The 17,340-nt window shown below is 33.6% G+C and overlaps 1 long non-coding RNA gene across 1 annotated transcript; it reads left to right on the forward strand.

Annotated features, from left to right (window-relative positions):
• Nucleotides 1-987: 987 nt before the first annotated feature.
• On the forward strand, nt 988-16,082 carry LOC107662439 (uncharacterized). Its single transcript, XR_001631215.1, has 3 exons — nt 988-998; nt 11,416-11,419; nt 15,963-16,082. It is a non-coding gene; the product is annotated as an uncharacterized LOC107662439 (long non-coding RNA).
• The last annotated feature ends 1,258 nt before the right edge of the window (nt 16,083-17,340 follow it).

Raw genomic sequence — 17,340 nt, forward strand, 5'->3', positions numbered from 1 at the left:
CAGAAATGTTGTGATTGCTGTTTGTCCACATTTGTGAATGGAATGATTCTCATCATGCGTCTGAGTTAATTTGTAGGGAATTACATGCCGTTGCATCACAAACTTCCAACAAAAAAGAGACATTGAAACTTTCTGTACAGTAGAAAGCTGCTCTAAGGAGTAAATCACCATATTTATTCCATCTTTTTTGGATTTTATTGATTATTTTGAGCAGGTTCAAACATTTAACGTTGGGTTATGAAGTGTTTTTGCATCGTAAACTTTAGGTTTCTTCAGATATGTATTAATAGAAACTGTGAGGGGTGGTACTGTTTTAAGTGCATTAAGTGCATTAAGAGCAGGCGTGGTTCTCAGTGAGACTGCTTTGCTCTCTGTGTGAGTAGGCCGGCTGGGTTTGGTGTCAGACTTTGGTATGCCAGATATGCTAATGGGGAAGTTCTGTGCGTGTCGCAGGTATGCGTGGAATCGTGGGAACTTTGCAGACTTTAATTGCTTGTTTACATTCCTCGTTCAAAGAGCACACGAAGGACAAAAGGCAACATCATGTTGAGTCACCAAAAACCGTTAGAATGGGATAGTTTTGAGGTTTTGGTGACACGAGGTCAAATAACCACAACTTTAAATCATGAAAAAGAACAGAAATGTGTTTACATTCAAAAAGATACATTTTATGATAATTTGCCATAATTCCACAGTCAAAAATGAGCTGTTAAATAAATAAACAAACAAACAAAACGCATGGTTTAGAAAATATATTTTAAATAAAAAAAAGCTAATATTCAAATATACTGTTCAAATTTTGGGGATCAGTAGGAATTTTGTTTTGAAAGAAATCAATGTTTTTATTTAGTCAAGACACATTAAATTGATCATACGGTAAATGACAGTAAAGACACTTATAATGTTTCAAAAGATTTCAGTTTCAAATAAATGCTGTTCTTTTGAACTTTCTATTCATCAAAGAATCCTGAAAATAAAATTGATCACATTTACATTTAGTCATTTAGCAGACGCTTTTATCCAAAGCGACAAATGAGGACAATGGAAGCAATCAAAATCAACAAGAGAGCAATGATATGCAAGTGCTATAACAAGTCTCAGTTAGCTTAATGCAGTACACATAGCAAGGGTTTTTAAAATTATATAATAAATAAAAAGAAAACCGATAGAATAGAAAACGAATAGCGCAAGCTAGTGTTAGAGGCCTTTTTTTTGCTTTTGTTAATTGTATAATAAATAAAAAGAAAACAAACAGATAGAATACAAAAAGATTAGAGAAGCTAGTGTTTTTTTTCTTTTAAAGAAAACAAGCAGTTAGTAAATGAATATCACGATTCCAACAGAAATATTAAGCAACACAACTGTTTTCAGCATGGATAATAAATGTTTCTTGAACAGCAAATCAGTACATTAGAAGGATTTCTGAGGGATCATGTGGCATGTAATAATATTTCACAATATTATAATTCTGTTTTTACTGTATTTTTGATCAATTGAGCACAAGAGACATTTTTCCCCAAAAACATAAAAAAATGTTAACCTCTCCAAACTTTTGAACAGTAAATTCACTTAATAAACTGGCAAATATACATGTTTGTACTCTAGACAAATTTATTTTTATAATGTGAAGTAACAGTACACTGCTAGTCTGATGGTACTACAAATATTATATTATACTGTGATACTGGAATAATGTGCAGGAATATTATAGTAGGCTATATCATGATAGTATTTCAAAATGACAATTGTAATCTACATTATGATATGACAGTACTATGAGATTAGTAGTATATACAGTGTTATGATATTACGTAAGTAGCATGATCACACCAGTAAACTGAAAAAAAAAATTTTTTTAATTGCTTTTATTCAAGTCAAAAATATTATTTAATATCACTTAACCTAAATACATTAATTTATAACAACAAAACACTTTATGGGTCAAACCAAGTAGCAGTATACGGCGCTTTACACTGTAAAAAATGATTGTGATTTTAACAGTAAAAGACTGTAAAAAATGCTACAGTAAAGACCTGTTAATTGGTTATCAGTAACTTTCCATACTATATACGGTGAATAACTGTTGTTACATTTAATGTAATTTTACAGTAAAATACTGTTAAAATTACGGTTTTTGGAAGTGAAAAAGAAAAAGTCATTGTATAATTTACATTGAAAAAACGTAAATAGACACTCCCAGAATTCCCTGCGTGACACTTCCTATTTTGTTTTTTAATTGAAATAACTATGTTTCTTCTTAGTTTTTTCTTATCAGTTGTGTACATTAGGGTTTAATCTTAAATCTAATGTTGTTAAATGAATGTTTATTGCATTATTTCAGTATCATGTGTGTCACCATGATGGGATTTAGTGTTTGTATGAATGACATTGTGTGCACCTTCTATATATAAGTATTGCCCTTCTCAGCTCATAGAAAAGCTGTTTGTGATGAGCTTTGGTTCAGTCTAAAGCATTGAAATGGCCCGTTTTCCTTTCATGAATATAATTTAAAGGTTACAAAGACGTTACTTACAATGTTCTACTAACTTTACACTGTAAAAAATGATTGTGATTTTAACAGTAAAAGACTGTAAAAAATGCTACAGTAAAGACCTGTTAATTGGTTATCAGTAACTTTCCATACTATATACGGTGAATAACTGTTGTTACATTTAATGTAATTTTACAGTAAAATACTGTTAAAATTACGGTTTTTGGAAGTGAAAAAGAAAAAGTCATATATAAAATTAATTTTTTTTTTTTCATTTCAAAAAACGTCATGATGGTGTTTAGTGTTTGTGTGAATGACACTGTGCAACTTCTGTATATATGTAAGTACTTCCTTCTTCAGCTTGTGGAAGAGCTGTTTGTGATGAGCTTTGATTCATCGTGACTTTCTCATCACTACCTGTTTTTGGTGGTTATTAGTATTACAATGGTTCAAAACAGATATTAGTACTTCAATATGCTGGTTTATTAACATTACATCAGTTAATGAAATACGTTTTTTTTATTGAGAGGTTAAGTTAAGTCTGTAAAACCTAAAATGTTGCTACCATATTTTTAACGGTGAAGTTCTGGCAACCACAGCTGCCGGTATTTTACCGTAAATGTCACAGAATTTTTTTACAGACGGTAAAGATTGCAAGTCACCACTTTTTACAGTGTATTGTAAGATAAGTATTATAGCTGAATGATGTACATTGGTATGAAAGCATTATGTGCAGTACTGTGATAGTATTTAATGGTTTGATGATATTACTATTGTAAGATAGTATTATAATGGGATGTACAGTAGTAATATGATAGTCTTATCTGAAAGTCTGGAGCAGCTTTGAACAAGAGCAGACCTATGTTTTGTCTCCATCTCTCTCACTGTCTCACACACCTCCCCGATCGATAGTCATGTTTGAAACGCATTCCTCGCATCTCAATGTCACCTCTGCCATCTCCATATGACTCATGACAGCGCTTGACGTTATATGCATGACTGATGTGTGTTTGCAGCACGCAGTAGTAATTGTGAGGGACATAACGTTAGTCGTGGAAATGCCCGCGTGACTTCGCACCTCGACGGGTAGTAGAAGGTGTTTTGATGGATGCGAGGTTATCCCAAAGAACATTTGCCATCTCTCGTACAGAAAACCAATAGAAAAGCGTTTTCTCTACGTAATAAATCCCCTCCTCCTCCACCACCGCCTCCTTCCACATAACGGAGCGATGCTGGCGTTCATGCTTCAATCGAATCGCGTCTAATCGACACGATGGAGACGGAGTCCCTGGCGTGATTTGAAGGGGGAAGCCCTCAGCACAACACGACAGACACACAATGCACTCCTCCTGTCGCGAAAACGATGCCTTTCTCTGGACGTGTAGACTCCTAATGTCACCTCGCTGAGCGATGATGCTCGTGTTACGGCTCGCCTTTGCTCATCGTCCGCTTTATTCGCGAAAGAAGCAGCAGAACGGATACGTTTGCCTACTGCTACAGGATTTGAAGACACCTGAGGAGTACACAGATTGCGAATGAGCTAAAAGAAGGTTGGGGGTAAAAGGTGTGTATTTTTTTTACATATATGTATAAATAGTATGATTCAACTGTATTTACACAAAAGTTAGATATGTGGACAGATATCGGCTTTGCGTGAGGAGGTAACCATAGCAACAGCACTGTCGGGTCGCTCTATATCGGACAGTACATTGACAAAACATAAGCTATTGTTATTATTCATCACATTTACAAATAAAATATATAATACAAATTCGTCCCCCCCCCCCCCCCTTTTTTTTTTTTTTACAATTTGGCAAACTTCACTACATCACCACAAAGCACAATTATCACAAGCTCATGAAAATACAGAAATTCGTTTAAAAAATCGGTAACACTTCACAGTAAGGTTGCATTTGTTAACTACATAGTTAAAATTAACTAAGAATAAATCATTCTAAAGCATTTTTTTTTTTATCTTAGTTAATGTTAATTTCAACATTTAGGCTAACTACTAATTCATGTAGCATATTGTTAAAATGAAACGTTATGTTAATGTAGAAAGTATATATGGTGGTAATATTATATTATGCTGGCTGTAATTTTTTTAAGGTCACCTAAAAAGTGTGATATGTCCTAACCTATAAATTAAAAAGCTTTATTCAGGTCAACAGTATTATTTCAAATGACTTGATTACAGTAGCATAACAAACAACAAACGTAATTCTGCCTTCACGCATCAAGCCTCTTCTGATGATCGGCAAGGGACACGTTATCATAACCACGAGGGCCAGGGAGACACGATTAAAGTTTCAAGGATGTAAATCGAGGTAGGTACCCCTTGGAGAAGAGCATTTCATCACTGCTTCTTCTCGCTTCCATTCCACCAATTATTGGCTTAATGGGTGTTTGCTGTTATTTTGGTAATTGCATCACTAAATCACGAGCTGTCATGGTGCTGAGTAGCTGATGCTTTAATCAGAAGACCACCGATAGCTCCTCTAGGCCTGGGAAATAGAAGACACGACTTCCATTTTCATAAATTACAGTGCGCATCTGATGTTGTGTTGATGCGGACGTTTTGGTAAGCCTACGTGACCTGAATTTCCCTTCAGCTAGTGTTTAGAGTTTGCCTACTACTACAGGATTTGAGGACACCTGAGGAGTACACAGATTGCGAATGAGCTAAAAGAAGGTTGGGGGTAAAAGGTGTGTATTTTTTTTACATATATGTATAAATGGTATGATTCAACTATATTTGCACAAAAGTTAGATATGTGGACAGATATTGGCTTTGCGTGAGGAGGTAACCATAGCAACAGCACTGTCGGGTCGCTCTATATCGGACAGTACGTTGACAAAACATAAGCTATTGTTATTATTCATCACATTTACTCATAAAATATATAATACAAATTCGTCCCCCCCCCCCTTTTTTTTTTTTTTTTTTTTAAAAATTACATCACCACAAAGCACAATTATCACAAGCTCATAAAATACAGAAATTCGTTTAAAAAATCGGTAACACTTCACAGTAAGGTTGCACTTGTTAACTACATAGTTAAAATGAACTAAGAATAAATAATTCTAAAGCATTTTTTTTTTTTAAATCTTAGTTAATGTTAATTAATTTCAACATTTAGGCTAGCTACTAATTAATGTAGCATATTGTTAAAATGAAACGTTATGTTAATGTAGAAAGTATATATGGTGGTAATATTATATATTATGCTGGCTGTTTTTTTTTTTAAGGTCAACTAAAATGTGTGATATGTCCTAAACTATAAATTAAAAAGCTTTATTCAGGTCAACAGTATTACTTCAAATGACTTGATTACAGTAGCATAACAAACAACAAACGTAATTTTTATGGGTCAGATCAGGTAGACTGTTGAAAAAACCAGCATATGCTGCTTAGGTATGTTTTGACACTGGGATGCTGGTTTAAGCTGGTCCTTTGCTGAAAGGAAAAATTGAAATCGCATCATATGACCCCTTTAACAGAATATTTGATATCAGAACAAGATGTATTGGTATAAACCTAGAAAGGAGTACATTAGAAACAAATCTCAGTTTAGAGGGTGTAAAGGAGTAGTTTATGCCAAAGTGAAAATCATGATTATAAAAAAAAAATGTTTTTTCTTCTCTGAGAATTTCTTTATAACTATTTTGAAGATTTGAAAATTTTTCCATACAGCCCATAGTGACAAACACTGCCAGACTCCATAAAATAACAAAAACACATTAAAAAATAGCAAGCAGGAAATGTGCACTACATTCCGATTTGTTTTTTTAAATCAAATTATATTTACGAAAGTTGATATTTAAGTTGATAATCTTCCCTCTCTGTGAGGTATGAAAGTCACAATGAAACCGAAGTAGTGACAGATCTTTTCTTCCGTATTGTGACCTACACTCAAGGGTAACAGATTATCAAGACTTGGTTCCATCTATAGGTTGTTGAATGGATGGAGGCAGGTCTGAATGCAAGCTTGCAGTCAATTATTAGAAAGGTCAAAAATTACATAGAATAGGTATAGATATGATGATATTGCCGGCTTTAACTAGATAACTGCTATATGTTGCATTATTGACATTTGAGAACATGTCTGATTCATGAATGAATCACAAACATACCAATCTAATTCATAAACAAATTATTCGGTCCAGTTAACTAAAAAGAATCAACTAATACAAATTTATATAATTTGTTCACCGATCCAGTTCACGGATCACTGAGTCGAACACGAGAACAAAATCACTAAGCAAATCATTCTTTAGAGTCGATTCTTTTCAATGAACCAGTCGAACCAGTTTTAATGAACCATTTCACAAATCAAACTATGCCTTTAAATTGATAATCTTATATGGTAAAAAAAAAAATTCTAAAAGTATTTTAAATAAGCTAAATATATGTTGCAAGCAGTGAAGCTCAATGAAATATATTTTTCAAAGAAAATATTATTTTCAACCTTCGTATACCAAAACTTATTTCAAAATGTATTTTAAAGGCAAGACAATATATTTCCAATCTTACAATAGCCTATATGTAGGCTAAAAACAAATGAGGACAAAATAGCTTATTAGATATCAAAACTAGATTTAGAATTTTTTAATAATGTTCTCTTTTTTCATATATTGTATTGTCTTTTTTTTTTAATTTGGAACATTGTAAAGTAGCTCCTTGCTGATTTTTATTTAAATATATTTTTATTTTTAAAATATATTTTCAAAAATATACAAAAAAAACAGCCAATATATATTATAGAAAACATATTTCTGCAAATATATTTTGAAACCTCTTTTAGCAAATATATTTTTTTGTATATTTTGAAAATAAATTTTTTTTGCTATATGGGATCATACAAACAAAAGAGGTTACAGAGAGCTAAAGATGATTAGTTTATACTTTCTTTGACCCTTTTAAAAGGGGTCCCTCAAATGGGACAAGACATATTCTTGTAGCGAGGGCTGGCCCTTTGAATTCCCAGAATTCATACTGTCCTACATATGGTATGCATGTGTGAGCTGAGTGCATAGTGCTTCATTCACATTTAATAACAACCTCAACACAATTAAAAAAAACAAGGTTATTATTGTACAAACAGCTTGATTTTCAGCAGGGTAAGCATTACACAAAGCTCAGACTGCCTACGATTGCCCTTTTTTGTGTCAAGGTGCGATGAAGTTGTCAACCTTGGTATGGACAGGCATCAATAAAAAGAATGGTCCGTAGCGCTCGTTTACCACCGGCTTCAATCACTGAAGTGCTGTGATGAAAGCTTCATTTACTGAAACTGACAAATGCTGGTGTCTCAAACTCTAGCGGTTTTACAAAAGGTATTACCTCAGGCTGGGGGACGAGGTGAAACTAGTACACAAGACAAATCATATTAAGCCAAATAAGGCATAGCGTACACAGGTCCGTGAGACAGGAAGTCTGAACAGATGGAAGTGGGACAAGGTAGAGGAGAGGGGAAGATGTGAGGGTTCGTTTTAGCATTCTTGTTTAGGTGAAAGGTGCTGTTTGCCTCTCATGCTAATGAAAAGTACTTTAAAGAAAAAATATCTACACTGTAAAAAAAATTCTGTAGTTTTTATAAAATAATTTTGGCAGCTGTGGTTGCCAGAATAATTTTGTAAAAAATACAGAAAAACTGACGGGAACTTACTTTTAACCTATTAACTGTTTTTTTTCCGTAGCGTTTTTACAAAATTTTACAGTTAAAATTACACTTATTTTTTACAGTGTATGCAATGTCTTTTCTTAATAGCATTAACAAACATTATTATGCAATAGAATGCTTAACAGATGATTATATATAGGCCTATTAGCTATTAAATTTGATTAAGTTTCACAAAGAATGTCAAAAGTCCCAAGTGTGTGTGTGTATATATATATATATATATATATATATATACTCCTCTACACTATTTTCAAACTATTTTCAGTTTTCAGTTCAGTTTTAATTTCTGTGAACCAAAACAAAGCTTTTTTGATGCTACCTTTTAGTTCGTTTTTTTTTTTTTTTTTCTGTTTCAAAAACAATTATTATTTTTTAATAATTATCTTAATGTTAATATTTAGCTGAAAAGCCTATTAGGCTATAGATTATTTAATGGAAAGTTTCTATTGTGAAAACTACTGGGGCATGCATGTGGTCACAAGAGGTCAATGTGTGTTGGTGTGTTTGGTGAACAATAAAGATGGAAATAAGTAATAGCTTTTTGTAGACAAGACATAAATGGAGTATGTACCTTTGCTGAATCGTAGCTTTAACTGTTTCTTCACTTGATTTATGTCACCGTTCACTGGTAAAACTGTGAAGTTAAGCGAGTGTTTGATTTCATAACGGATCTAATATCTCCCTTTGTTGGTTTTATTGCATAAGCGACAATTTCATTGCTCCACAAGGATAACTGTGTCACGGCTGAACTAGATGTTCATGCGTTCATAAACGTATAGTGGTGAATTTCAGCTTTAAAACACACACAGAAGTTGCTAATAAGCCTTTACTTGATATTACGATGTGTTTAAAGAGAGTATGTTTCTCTGCTTTTCTCCTCAGGTGTGGTATGAGTGAAGTCGCCTCCGTCTAGCACAAACTAGAGCTCACGTTTGAGAGAGTCGAAAGAGGACGTCCGTTCAGCAATTGCTGCACATCACACCATGAGCCAACCACAGTGAGTGTGCAAGCTACAGTGAATCCTACCTGCTTTATATTGCTGTGGATAGTAGTGTGAGAACGCTGCTGTGTGTATCGTGCACAGGAGAGTGTGTGTTGTGTTTGTGTGCGTTTACTCTTCAGTAACACTAATTATGCATTAAGCAATGTATTGTTTAGATTTTTTTGTCCCCTTTGTTTCATTTGAATACTTTTTGGAGTGTAGTTTTTCAAAAACATTTTTGGATTATCTCATTCTTCAGATTGTGTTGTTCGAACATTAGTTGTACAGTGATTTGTCAAACAAGTCTGGTCCTACCATAAATAGGTTACATATTCAGTATTAATAATATTGGTACTATATACTGTGGTTACTGCTGTATGTATATATCATATCATATAATCATAAATCATCAAAATATGATGATTTAATATGTATCATATTTAGAAATATTATAATCAAAAATAGATACGCTGCTGTTCAGAAGTTTGTGGTCGTTAAGATTTTTTTAAAGTTTTTTTTTTAATTCTCTTCTGCTCACCATGGCATTTATTTGATGAAAAATACAGTAAAAATAGTAGTATTGTGAAATAGTATTACAATTTAAAATGAACTGTTTTCTATTGTAATTTTTATTTTAAAATGTAATTTATTTCTGTGATCAAAGCTGAATTTTCAGCATCATTACTCCAGTCTTCAGTGTCACATGATCCTTCAGAAATCATTCAGATATGCTGATTGGCTGCTTGAGAAACATTATTATTAATGTTGTAAACAGTTGTGCCACTTAATATTTTTGTGGAAACAATGATACATTTTCAGGATTTTTTGATGAATAGAAAAGAGCTGCATTTATTTGAAACCGTAAGACTTTTAAAATAAATTGAATAATGAAGTGTAGCTGAAGTATTAATTTCTTTCCAAAAAAAAAAAAAAAAGTATTGACGACCCCAGACTTTTTAATGGTAGTGTAAATGCATATTTATCATGCAAGTAAACGTACAATGGTTGCTGGACAATTTTCAAGCCACTAATATTATTAAACATGACAGGAAAAATACTTTCAAACAGGTTCCCCAACCAGACCCATCTGCCATTGGTCAGAAAAACTCATAACAATATGATAACAAATGATTAGTTACGCCGCCCAGATTCACACAAATAATTAGTTACGTTGCGGTGTTGGGCTGGTCAGGGTGCAAGATGAAACTAAATTAGGACTGGGAAATATTTAACAATAAAAAAAATTTTTACATTACCTACAGATAGACATTAAGACATCTTTCTTGAGTCAGTCCAGCATATGAATGTTCTTAATTGACTCGTCATCTTCAGCAGCAGGAGCCGCAGCGCATCTCACTTGAGATCCATGTGTTTGTTCTGCAGCAGGAGGAGTGTGATATCGTAATTTATAGCCACACACTGTTCTGCAGTCAGGTGCTCAGTGTGTCCTCAGATTCATGTAGAGAATGCGAGATCCTATCTGCCCTTTCCACAACTGTTCTAGGATCAGCAGCACAGATGCTGACTTGGTCTTCTTAGGTGAAGTCATGACGTGACTTTTGCATTACATTCTCACAGAATCAGGCCACCTTACCCAATTTAATTTGATGCAAGGGAAAATAAGTCTGTGAGGTAAAGATGTACAGTCTGTTAAGTATATTGTATTGTCATGTGGCTGGTGTTGATCGCTAAGTCTGTGAAATGTTAAGTTCATTGTGGACTTCAAACATGATTTGTAAAAATTAGGTATTTGTTCGTAAAATGCATATGTACGTTTTTGCATAGGCGCTGAAACTATAAAAGCAACCTGTTGTTGACTGCATCTAATGTAAACTTGCACTTACGACTTTAGAGACATACAAATGTTTATGAAACTTTTGATGTTCATGATATCGCATATCACTTAAAGTATCACTTAAAGTACCTTTTATATATGCTTAACTTTAGAGACGTACAAATGTTTACAAATTCTTTCATGTTGATGATGTTGTTGATAACTATACAATAGCATCATATCAACCGCGCCTAAACCATAAAACCTTTTATGTATGTACAACTTTACGGATGTACAAATGTTTACAAATCATTGGATGTTGTTGATAATCTTACATTAGTATCAAATCATTTATGTACGTACAACTTTACAGTCGGCATTGTGTCGACACGTCTAAAACGTAAACCCTTTTATGTACAGCTTTTCAAGCATACAAATGTTTACAAATCCTTTGACTTGGATGTTGTAGATAAACATGCAATAGCATTGTCAGTGCTTAAAACATAAACCCTTTTATGTACAACCTTACAAAATCAATTTACAAATCATTTGATGTTTATTGTGTATTATGTTCATGATATTTTTGCTAAAACCATTTACATATGCATAAATTTAAATGTTTAAAAATCCTTTTTACAATAGCATTGCATTGACAGCACCTAAAACGTAAACCCTTTTATGTCTGTACAATTTTACAGACATATGTTTACAAATCCTTTGATGTTCATGTAGTTGATTAGCTTTCAGTACCATCGTATCGACAGCGCCTAAAACCTAAACACTTTTGTGTATGTATAACTTTAGAGATGTACAAATGTTAACAAATTGTTTGATGTTGTTGACAAACAGCATTGTATTTACAGAGTTTAAAATATAAACCCTTTCACGTAAAACTTCAAAGATGCACAAATGTTTACAAATCATTTGGCGTGGATAAAAATGCAATAGCGTTGTATCAACAGAGCTTTATGCTAACTTTATGTTAGTTTAACTCTTTTATGTACAACTAAAAAATGTTTACAAATCCTTTTATGCTTATTGTGTATTATGTTCATGATATTGTTGCTAGGCGTGCAGTATCAGCCCATTGACAGCATTTGAAGCATAAAACCATTTGCATACATATGCATACATTTAAATGTTTAAAAATCATTTGATGTGCAGCATTGTATCAACAGCACCTAAAACTTAAATCCTTTTACATACAACTTTACAGAAATGTTTACAAATCATTGTTAGGTATGTTGTTGATAAATGTACAATAGCATTGTATCACAGCACTTAAAACATAAAACGGACATACACATGCTTCCGAATCCTTTAATGTTCATGATATTGACATATCTATGCAAATGTTTCAAAATGTATGTGTGCTTGAAACACACTTTACATACAAATAGCTATGAATACCAATGAGATAATGTAGATTGAATGGACTGTACTTCTATCCCTCACAGCCTTATTTCTGTTTGTGTCAAATTAAAGGAATATTAAACAAGAATCAGCTCTGAAGTACAACCAATACTAGCACCGGTGTCAGTTTGTATATTGTATTATGAAGAAGTGCTCGGTGTGTGGCCCTCACAGGAAGCTCCTGTATTCTGATGGCAGTGGTTTCGGTGTCCAGGGAGAGGAGGAGAGGGAGGTTTGGGAGGTTGGTAGTGAATGCAGAGTGGATTACTTCAGCTGCCGTCTTTGTTCATCAGAGCTGCACTTGTGTACTGTGCATTCAGAGTGAGTCTGAGACACGGGAGTAAGCAGCAGAGAATAACATGATACATTTGACTCAATTACACACCACAGGATAGATTGCAAGTATACCGCAAAAGTCCTTATATTAAATCAAACCAAAACCGCCATGTGGATATTATTTACACATGCAGCATGTATTACTGATCTTGTGTTGTGAGAAATAGACATACAAATGCTTAAAGCGAGGAAAGTCAACAACACAAGGATCTAAGGATTATTTCACAGCTGGTTGTTCAGGAGCATCAATACAGAAAACTTTTTTTATAATCTACATGACAAATGTCATTTTCTTTACTGTTTGGACATATTTTCTATTACAGCGAAGTTGGAATGAGAGACTATTCAAAGGAATTTTCTTTTAAATAGTAATTAGTAATTAGCAGTTATTTTAGTAATAGCAGTTATTTCACAGCAAAATTTGCTATTTGCTATTGCTAGTCAGGATCTGGTGAAAGTGTGTTTATTTATACATACACACATATACATATATATAAAACTCTTAAACCCTAAAAACTAGCCGGTTTGAACTAAAACTTGCAAAAGTACGGTTTTGATTTAAGGTCCTAATGCGACACTTGCCACTTTTGCCACACAAGTCCCAAAGACTTAGTTTTTATTTTATAAAAGGATATAAAGCATTTTATTTTGTTTTGTCTTGTTTTTTTATTTTATACAGATAAAGAACAAAAATATTTGTTGATAATTTTTTATTAAAATATAGAAACTACACCTGAATGGGTAACAGTGTTGACATTGTATCCTAAAATAAGCTGTTACTCAAGAGGGTCTAGATATTTGGGAGAAAATGCTGATTTTTATACTGATTATTGTAGAATTCCCATAAATTAAAGAAAAAATATATGGTTGATTTGGTTTTTTTTGTTTGTTTTTTTTAAATTAGAAATAATGTTGGTAACAGGGTTGAACACGATTTGTGTCAAAATATATTAAAAAAAAAACAGAATTATACTATTTGTCTTTGTGTTAGAAAGGATACAGATAAACTTGGACATTTTCATTTTGTTACGTTTTTGTAATGGGGAAAGTCATGTGGTAACAGGGTTGCACATACACTGTAGACACAGTTTAACATTTTCAGATGTTTTTGTTAATTAAGGTTAATTAGAAATTGGAAATAGACATTTAAAAATAGATTAATTTTTGTTAATTAAGATAAATTAATAATTTGATGTGGCTTTATGCATTAAAACTTGGCCACCCTTGCAGGTGCTGCTTTGTTGAATTTTTTTTTTATTGTGTCACTTTTTTGTCAGATATGTCAAGGTTGCTGTTTTATAACTCTTGCTTTTTGAATTCGCATCAGATGATGATATGATACAAATAATATAAGTATATTCAGCCTGTATATTTATGATATCATGTAGCTGGAGTGAAGTAACTGAGGTTGTTCCATAGTGCCGTTCTACAATCGTGACACAGATGTGCTTCAGTATTCTCTGACCAAGTTCTGAGTGTTTTGATCATCACCTGGTCCTGTTATTATTGTTTGTATATGTCCTTCTATTCACCACACGTGTGTGTGTGTGTGTGTGTGTGTGTGTGTGTGAGTGATTGTGCACACGTGCATGCATACTCATGTGCTCATGTTTTCACACACGCATGCTTACATGCACTCTAACACACCCTGAGGACACCTTTGTGCTTGAAACAGGTCACCTAACATTTGGCCTCCGCTGTTCTGTCTAATGAGGTCTGCCTCGTCATTTTCTGCAAAAGCTGATCATTTTCTCATCGTGACATTCAACATTTACAACACAGTCCTCTCTGCTTGTTCTACTTGAAGACTATAGTACCATCCAGTTTAACTAACAGTAACTGTTTATGATTTGACTAAATAATAATAATATATTCCACATTAAATGATGTTGCACACAAACTGTGGGACAGTTTTGCATATATTTTAAATGTTAAATGTTTTTAATTAAAATTAGTTGATTTAAAGTGTTCAAATATATTATTTACTGCAGTGAATTGAATATCAATTCAACGGAAGTATGTAAAAATTATGACATTGTTTAATAACCTGGAAGGATACAGTTGAGAAGGTGGTGCAAAAAAAATCACCATTTGGTAATTCATACTATAAATTTCATACTATATTAGTTTTATATTACATAATAGGTTATCATCACATCTAATAGTTCATAACACAACAAAAAACATGGGATTTGTGCCACTAATGCTTCAAAATCAAGTCATGGGCCACTGTACCATATGCTTTAATTTCTCATAGCTTTGATATATAGTCTTTAATGCCTCTGCAAAAAAAAAGAGGTCATGCAAACACCGTGAGCTACAACACCAGACATCTGTTCTGATCAATATATTCTTCAGAATAACTTGCTTTGCATCTTGGATTTGGTCCAAATGAATCTTTTCTGGGCCCACAATATGCTGACACACATTTTTTCACCATAATCTGGTTCATAACACACCAAAGCTGTGTTCTTATTTAACTTCGAAATACCGCTCAATGTCACACAAGTCTCCACAATATGACTGTGGCAGAAGAATGAAGTGAATCCTTCAGACATTATTATATCAAGGCCAACCTATGCAAAGCACTTTGATTGGGACATGGGAATCTCACAGCTGCTGACTAACACAAACTGATGGCTCACCGGATGAATGCTGGTTGCAGCAGCTGGCTGTGAAGGTCTAACAGATGTTACTGGGATATCACTTGACACCCCATATGCAGTTTTACTACCTTATTTCAAGGCCTATATGTGGACTTTATGTATTTACAGTATAGGCTATAGTAAATAACTTCTTACCTGTATCACTGATAATTTGTAGGGCACACTTGGTTTCTGCCTCATTAATATTGTCCTCTGCAAACTGCTAGCAAGCTGTAATGAAGCTTATATCTTCTCTGTGATTTGCTGTGTGTTTAGTGTGTACGGAAACCCATCAAGGGAGGTGTTATGATGACTTTAGTGCATCCCATCCTGAAACAGCATTTTATTGTCTTATAAGGTCACAGATTCTCATAACTCAAATCTGTACTGAAGGAACTTGATATAAAAGAGAAATGTTTAGATGTCCCAAAGATATTTATTAATTTATGCTTATTTCTCCACACTGTTTTCACCTCATTTTGATTTACAAGTGCAAAATCACACCTCTGTATAAATAATGAAAAGTCATTATTATTGTCATATTTTTATACCTTGTGTTCGCCAAATTAGACTTGGTGAAGTGTAAATTATACTTCATATTTGTGTTGTTGGTAATCGTTATAGTTTGTATTAGAAGTTATTTAAAGGGGGGTCCAATGCTATTTCATGCATTCTGAGCTATTCACACTGTTAAAGAGTTTGATTCTCGTGCATGGCCAAAGTAAAAAAAAAAAAACAATTTGGACGTATGATGGAGAATTTCTGTGCCAAATACACTCCTTTCGGGTTTCTCTAAGTTTCGGAAAGAACCCAGCGTTAAGGGAACAGTGGATGCAGTTTGTTTTTCCGAGGCAGCAAGAGAGTTTCGCAGGAGTGTTTGTTTGTTCCCGTCATTTCAGTGACAAAAGTTTTATAAACAAGGCCAGTTCGACACTGGATTTGCACATCGTTTGATACTGAAATATAGAGTGCTTCCAGCGATAAAAGATTCCTGTCATGAGTCGGAACCGTAGGCGGTAAATAAAACTACAACAAATTTCTGTGTTTTGTTGGCAATCAGTGCGTAAGTGCTCGTGACTCTTTAGCTCCGCCCACGGTGCGCCTCCAGGAGCTCGGCTGTTTTCAAAGAGAATCGTAAAGCTATATCTTTCTTTTATAAATCTGATCAAACTAAAGACTCTTCGGAGATATGAAGGATGCAAAACTACTGTGTAGATACTCAAGAAAAAATACTATGGAAGTCAATGGGGACCAGAAACTTGTTACCAACATTCTTCAAAATATCTTCTTTTGCATTCAGATAGGTTTGGAACAACTTGAGGGTGAGTAAATGATGACAAAATGTTCATTTTAGTGTAGACTATCCCTTTAATTAACCTAACCCATGATTGGCAGTGGATTTATCCGCATGCCTGCATAGTCTCCTCTTGCGGATTCACTGAGGTTCATGTTCAGTCGAGCTCCGCACTTTTCAAGTGAACGTGCTTTCACTTTGCCGTCTGTGCATTTCTATGGTCGAGTGCAGCGTGAGGTGCAGGCTATTTAGATACTGCAGAAGATTACAGCATCTCTGTGAAACACCTGTCTAGAGACCAGCAGTTCCTCTTGAAACAACAACAATATGTTCTGTGTGTTCAAAACAGAAACATATATACTCCTTTTTTAAGTTTCTTAACATACATAAAACATTTTTATTATTTTTGTACCTGAGGATTACTGGAATAACCAACACAATTTCCTTGAAAGTGTTAAAAAAAAGGGGGGGAAAGGCTATGGATGGAATTGTGCAAATGGTGTATTTGTAATTTTATATTTTTTTATTATAATCAATTATTACATATAAAAACTTAAAAAATTATGTAATATATAAATATAAAAAAAGTACAAAAACAAAAAATGTCCCCTCAAGGTTAGCAGTTCTATTGGGGTATTTTTGTAAATACACATGTTTGGTAACCAGTTTTTATTTACGATGTATTGAAGCTATAAAGCTGGAAACCGTAGTAACCCATAAA

Source organism: Sinocyclocheilus anshuiensis, unplaced genomic scaffold (assembly GCF_001515605.1).
Source record: "Sinocyclocheilus anshuiensis isolate Anshui unplaced genomic scaffold, SAMN03320099.WGS_v1.1 scaffold807, whole genome shotgun sequence".
NCBI classification, from domain to species: domain Eukaryota; kingdom Metazoa; phylum Chordata; class Actinopteri; order Cypriniformes; family Cyprinidae; genus Sinocyclocheilus; species Sinocyclocheilus anshuiensis.